Genomic DNA, 7,630 nt, shown 5'->3' with positions numbered 1-7,630 from the left:
ATTTGTGGCAACAGACTATCCATCTGTGGCAACATGGTGTTGCTATTATTTTATAATGAATTGTAAACTCTCAATCTTTTTTTACTTACCATGTAGATGAAATCATACAAAAAGCTTCATCCATGACATCAGCTCAATCTTTTATTGGTGTTGCTGCCTCTTTTAACATCAAATGCTCTTTTTGTCTATGCGAAGATTATGAGCATCAACATGATTATTTTATTAGTCGTGTTAAAAACTCACTGATATTTTTAAGGATATGTCTCATAATATTGATGTCCAAAGATTCAAGAAGATTTCATAGCCTTTGAAGTGTAGGAGGTTGAAAAAATATATTTTCCAAACACATTCTATAATAAGTGAGAAGAAAGAGAATGAGAAGAAGGCAAAGGAGGATAAGGAGAAGAAGACATTGGAGGAGAAGGAGAATAAAGCATTGGAAGAGAAGGAGAAGGATTAGAAGGAGAAGGAGAATGATAAGAAGAAAAAGAAGTAGAAAGAGAAGGAGGAGAAGAAGGAGAAGGAGAAGGAGAAGGAGAAAGAAAAAGTGAAAGCGAACAAGAAAGAGAAGGAAGTTGAAGTTGTCAGTTGTGATATGAAGCGAAAATATCCATTTGAAGGTTTTAACATTGACAACGAGGGTCCAACTGAACTAATGAATCCTTCTCGCAATGGATAAACAAGGGTCTTTACAAGCATCATGCAAAAAAGTAAGGTCGTTCAACTATTATTAGTATTTCTTCTTGTTGTCCATTAAATAATTATTTATAATGATTACACAATAGTAGAAGAGAAAAAGACGATCACTACTTAGCCGATTGCTATACACTTGATTTTGATAAACTAAATTTTGTTGCTGCATTTCCAAAGAATAAGAACTGATTTTACGTAATTTCACAACCTAATAAGTGTTGAACTGATGAGGTAAATGCATGTCCACTTTTATGTTTTGATTAATACATGAATATATACAAATAAATTGTTATAGAGATACACTAGTTATTTTTTCAAAACATACATTCACAATGATAGCGTTGTTCTTGAATATGAGAATAAAACTGTTGGCACTATAAATGGTTTGGTATAGCTTGTGGACTGTCTTAACACTTGACATATTATGTTTATGTCCTTGTAAATAGTATTAGGGACTTCCATTGGGTCTTGGCAGTCATTGTATTGAAGGAACGGTGCATAAAAGTATATAATTCGATGTCCTCATGTATTTCTAATAGAATATTGTCCTCCAAGATTCAAAAGTTGTCTATAATGTTTCCAACGTACCTTGAGTTAAGCGGATTTTCGAGCAAAAAGAGCAAACCAACTAGTCAGTTCTTGAATGTTACCAAGGAAAGTACAAATCTCACCCATTCGAAGTCAGACATGTTACTGGTATTGTCCAACAAGCAAGCAATAGTCCGTAAATATCACATTCTCTTTTGTCTTACAACTATTAAAATGTGATGTTATTGTATTTTCGTATTGATGATACACCATGCAGAGATTGTGGACTTTTTGTTGTTGCATACACTTAGTTTTTTAGTGATGAACTAGAAGTACCATCTTGTGGACTTAGTTCTGAAACCATTCGCATGAGATATGCTTCACTCCTATGGAATTATGAGATTTTAAATGCTTGGAATAACTATGTTAGTAACAATAAAGACCCACACAGTCCTAGACCTAAATAAGTAAAGATCGATGAAAATGTTGTGATTACCGCCATTGATTAGATTGGTGGTTGAATATACCATTGTGAATTACTTTTTATTGATAACTTGTATAAAACAATTGACGAAGTGTTAATTTTTGCTGATAATATTAATATAAATGATTTTTATGATTATTTTATTTTGTTGGAACAAATGTTAGATATGATGGAAAGGAAAAAACGTAGTGTTTGTGGCAACATATGTAACTTCTTTTGTAAAAAAAATCACATAATTATCTGCATATGCACCAATAGAAAGGATACATATGGCAACATATTTCACAGAAGGAAAAAATGTGGTAACATATCTCACACAAAGGATATGTGTGTCAACATTATACTATATAACATAAGTAACAAAAGGAGATATGTGCCCCAATAGACCGTATATATGTGGCAATATATGTCACAGTTTGAATTGTCAAAATTCAAAAAAAAACTCCTTTAAAACAATCGTCCTTTCATCTTCCCTCTCTCCTCCTTTTCAATATAAAAGTCGTTTCATATTCCAAAATTTATTTATTTCTACTAATTTCCTTTTTATTTATTTTTTTCAGCTCTTCTCGTTCCATTATTCCTTCACAGATCAAGGTTGTTGTTGTGATATTTTCTGCAACATCAGTGGTAATCTGTTGCGATCCACTTCTGCAACAAGTTGTTGTTGTCCTCATCATTTCTATTTTATGGTTGATATCTTCTCAAATGATGTTTAATTAGGGTTTGAAATACTTACTTGTACTTGTATGCCCTGTGTTTTATCACTTTTTTGATTGGATAGTTATTCTTTTTTGAAATATTTTTTTATTTCAAAAGTTTTCATTTGTAGTTCATTGGATAGTATTTAAGGAGGGTTTTGAAGTTTGTTTGTTGGTTCATGTGTGTCATTGAATCGTATTTGTTGTTTGTGTTGTGTATTTTAAAAAGCTAAGCTTCATTTGTACGTCATGTGTGACATTCAAATATTATTTTTATGGTTGCACATACAAATATAATGCTCCCGTCAAAAGAAAAATTGATACAACTGACACAACAAAGATCCAAAAGAAGGTTAGGACTAAAATTCCTAGGAAGAAGAATGAAAATACCACTCTTTTTAGAAGAACTTGCATCTGAAGCAGTTTTTTCTTCTCAAGTAAAAGCAAAATTTTCTCAAAAAGAATATGAAGAAAGAGAAAAAGAAAAAATTGAAGTTGTTGATGATGGAGAAAGAGCAACAGAAGTTGAGGATGAAGATAAAAGGAGAAAATAGAGAAGTAGTTGAGGAAGAAGAGGGAAAACAAACAGAAGTTGAGGAATAACAAGGAAAAAATATAGAAGTAGTTGAGGAAGAAGAAGGATAAAATAGAGAAGTAGTTGTGCATGAAGAAGAAAAAGAAATAAATGAAGTTGAGAATGATAATGGGATTAAAATTATCAATGCAAACACTTTCCCTGTGCATCTGTAGCTTAATGCTAATGGTGATAGCATTATGAGGTCAGGCATGAGAAAACCTTTCAACAACTTCAGGGCCATCCTCAAGAGAAATCATTCGAAAGATTTTTCATGAATAGTTGTTTCAGTCATTTTTTTGATTTACCCGAGGATAATAATGCAGGTTTTCAAATGACCATGGTTTATGAACTTCTAAAAAGAAGGTTCATTTTTCAAAATCTCGAAAAGGAGGATGAGATTTTGATTAATTATTGTGGCATGCCAGTCTTCTTTTATAGAAGAGAGTTTGCCATAATTTTAGGATTAAAATTTCAGCCTTCTCTTGAGTAGTCCCTGAATGCATTGTAAAAAAAAAGGTTCACAGAGAAGAAACAAAAGAGTAAAAGAAGAAGCGAGACAACAATCATAGTCAACTTAGGAGCAGGACTTGAGTCCCTTATTGGCACAAGCTTCAAAAATCCTAACTTAATAGATTTATTGGAACACGAGGATACACCAGAAAGCACAAGGAGTCATTGTGCTTACTTTGGTTTACACATAAATACACATTTGGCAAAAGATCTCAACAACAACATACAACTTAAAAGCGTGAATTTCTGTGAGGATATTGAGGCTTTCAACAACTATCCTTGTGGTCATGGGAGTTTTGAATTAACTCTCAAATGCATGTTGAAACTTTTAGGAGCAAATACTATTAACTTATTTGGATTTCCATGGGCTTTCCTGGTAAAGCAAAATATTCTTAATCTTTTTATATTGTATTGAATAATTCAACAGTTGATTTGTGACATGTTTTCCTTTTTTATAGGTTTGAGCATTTGAAGTCATTCCTCATTTAATCCATCAAGTAATTGAAGAAGAACATATCTCATCTCCAAGGATATTGAGATGGTTGAGATAAAAAAAAAACTCCAAAGATGGGGATATTCCACATCTTTATAACCCTCCTCCTGATGCAGTAACATATTATTATATTACACCCCAAATATTGCTATAGATGACTCTTATGCTGCTAAATATGATTCATATGTTGCAACGTGTGGCACAAATGTTGCTACAGATGCCCATATGTGTGTCACGACCCAAATCCGAGCCGCGACTGGCACCCACACTTACCCTCCTATGTGAGCGAACCAACCCATATAAACCTTAACATTTCAATGTAATATCAACATAAAGTAATGCGGAAGACTTAAACTCATTAATAAAATCAATAACTATTATTATCCCCAAAATCTTGAAGTCATCATCACAAGAACATCTATAATCAAATTACTAAACTAAGAGTATTCTAAGAAGCTAAAAATACATAAGAAGCTAGTCCATGCCGGAAGTTCAAGGCATCAAGACTTGAAGAAGAAGATCTAGTCCAAGCTAGAAGCATTAGCTCACCCTGAATTTCCGATGTAGTAAGACTGGCTTGAATTACTGTTGAGCCGAAGATGACGGCACGTTTGCTGCACTCCACAAATAAACAAGAAGAAAACAATAAAAGTAGGGGTCAGTACAAAACACGGGTACTGAGTAGATATCATCGGCCAACTCAAAATAGAAAACTGTATGTATTAAGCAATATCATAAAATCAACTAATATCCTTAGCATGCAGCATTTACAGTTACCATAACCCTTGGTTACAACACCAAGCACATCAATGAGGACTCACACCTCCTCATCATACTCATTGGGAATTTAGTTCATTAGATTGGATATATTAACATATTTCAAGATTCATTATCTTTATTCCCCTCATGTCGGTACGTGACACTCCGCTCCTCAATATACTATCCTGGTGTCAGAACGTGACACTCCGATCCTCATTCTATCCTGGTACCAGAACGTGGAACCCGATCCATATTCTATCCTAGTGTCGGAACGTGACACTCCGATCCTCATATACTATCCTGGTACCGGAACGTGGCACCCGATCCATATTCTATCCTGGTGTCGGAACGTGACACCCGATCCATATTCTATCCTGGTACCGGAACGTGGCACCCGATCCATATTCTATCCTGTTGTCGGAACGTGACACCCGATCCATATTCTATCCTGGTACCGGAACGTGGCACCCGATCCATATTCTATCCTGGTGTCGGAACGTGACACCCGATCCATATTCTATCCTGGTACCGGAACGTGGCACCCGATCCCCTAATCTCACCACTTTCGTTCATCAAGCCTTCTTTTATACCAAGGCATCATCATTAACAAAGTAGATTAGGGTTTCTTTTCAAGATTTGGGATTCAATAGCTTCATCATGCTTATTTATTCACAATTACATAATCACATCATTCATGCAAGCATACAATTAAGCATATAGAAGGTTTACAATACTACTAACACATATCATTCGCTATTAAGAGTTTACTACGAATAGCATGAAAACCATAACCTACCTCCACCGAAGAATTGAAATCAAGCAAGTTAATCCTCAAAGCTTGGTGCTTTCCTCTTCTCTCGATCGTTTCTCTCTCTCCCTTCTTGTTCTTTCTGTTTTCTTATTCCAACCCTCTTTCTTTTACCCAAATTAGTATATAATTAAGAATAAAAGATGGCAATAATATCCCACTAATTAACTTAAGGTTACCTCTTTTAACCCCCAAGTAATTAGACTTATTAACCTTAACCCTCTAACTTTATAATTAAAGTAGGAATAGTCCAAAACGTCCCTTTAAAGCTTAACCAGAAATCCGACTCCAACTGGGATTACGCAAGCTGTGACGGGCCATCGCGCCTGTGACGGTCCGTCCTGCTGTCCGTCGCATAGTTCAGAAACTTGATTTTGGGTGAATGGCCTGTGACGGTCCGTCCTGCCACTCCGTTACGAAGTTCAGAGAGTCGATTTTCAGTACCCAATTTTAGATTTTCTAAGTGTTTGGAAACGAGACCCTGCGACGGTCCGTCGTGCCCATGACGGTCCGTCGTTGGGTTCATCGCCTCAGCCTGTTTTTCCAGAAATAAAATCTGCTGCTCAAAACGACTAAACAGGTCGTTACAATGTGTCAACCTATCACACATCTGTAGCAACATATAGCACATATGTGGCAACATATCACCCATTTGTAGCAACGTATGGCACATTTGTGGTAATATATAACCCATCTTTAGCAACTATGACATATGTGTGACCACATTTGACCCAAGTTTTCTTCCGGGTGACTCACTTTTATAATTTTAGGTTGTGCATCCATGACTTGTTCGAATAGAAAACGAATTGCAAAGTATCACATCCCAAAACCACACCCTAGAAGTTAGGGGCAATATTTGATTGCAATCAGTTTACTTGACCTCTCAGCGGTCTTATACAATCCCTTACATATCGTCATCACATCTACCTAGTGAAAAGTACTGCGAAATTAAAACTTTTCACAAAAAAAACATATCATAGTCTTTAAGAATATCTTTCATATAAAGTAGGAAATATAAAGTCTCAATCTCATCAAACTTAAGACAAAAGAATACTTGGGACACGTCCCATACACAATACGAATATAGAATTACTTAGTCTATTACAAAACTTCATATGGAAACATAAAAGACATCTATGCCCTCGAATCAAATGAGGACATACTTCAACTTCACTTGAATGATGCTAAGATCCAAGTCTTCACTTCCCAAAAGATCCTCATCTACCAAGAACTATAGAGATAGATAAAAACATGTATTAGTACAACAACATGTACTAAGTATGACATAATGCATAAAAATCATGAAAGCGGACATTTAGTTGAAATATTCATCTTTTCAGTTAAAAATCATATTATAATCATAAGAACAACATTTATCATCTTAAAAAAAAGATGGCATTTAAATGATTTAACACATTTTTAGCTAACTTAACAGTGAGTTGTATTCACTGTACCGTGAATTGGTTCACTGTTATAGTGAAGTATCTCTTCCTTCCTTTTAACACTTTCTAGTTTGTAGCAACACAAAGAGAGACCGCCCATAAAACTTCCCTAAGCATACCTAAATGATCCTCAAGAATACTTATAATAACACACATACACAATTACAAGACATTAAACACATCAACATAAAGATAATATGACATTCTCCTTCCAGAGGATATCAAAAGACCTACTTAAGTAAATCAAGAAGATAACCTCCATGATTAACCTCTTCAAGATTACCTAAATAATCCTTAAGACTATCTAAGGCTTAGATCATGTCCACATAATCAACCATTTCCCGAACTCGAGTCATTCTCAAGACTTCCACAGATAAAACATGAAGAGATCCCCTTATGCTCTCTTCACACTTTAGCTAAGGAATCCTTAAGTCACTTTAGATTAGGTACTCATTAATTTACATACTTCATGACGTAAGTCATTAGTTCATTAAGAGACTCATACATCATATAAAGGACAATCAAATAATGGTCTTGGACAAGACCTATGGACTCTAACTAACACCTTCAAAGCCTATTGTTCCATGTCTAGATAGCATCCCATACCACCACCTAAACTTCGTATACTTCTGTAATGC

This window comes from Solanum lycopersicum, chromosome 8 (assembly GCF_036512215.1).
Source record: "Solanum lycopersicum chromosome 8, SLM_r2.1".
NCBI lineage: Eukaryota > Viridiplantae > Streptophyta > Magnoliopsida > Solanales > Solanaceae > Solanum > Solanum lycopersicum.
This window is presented reverse-complemented; position numbering follows the sequence as displayed.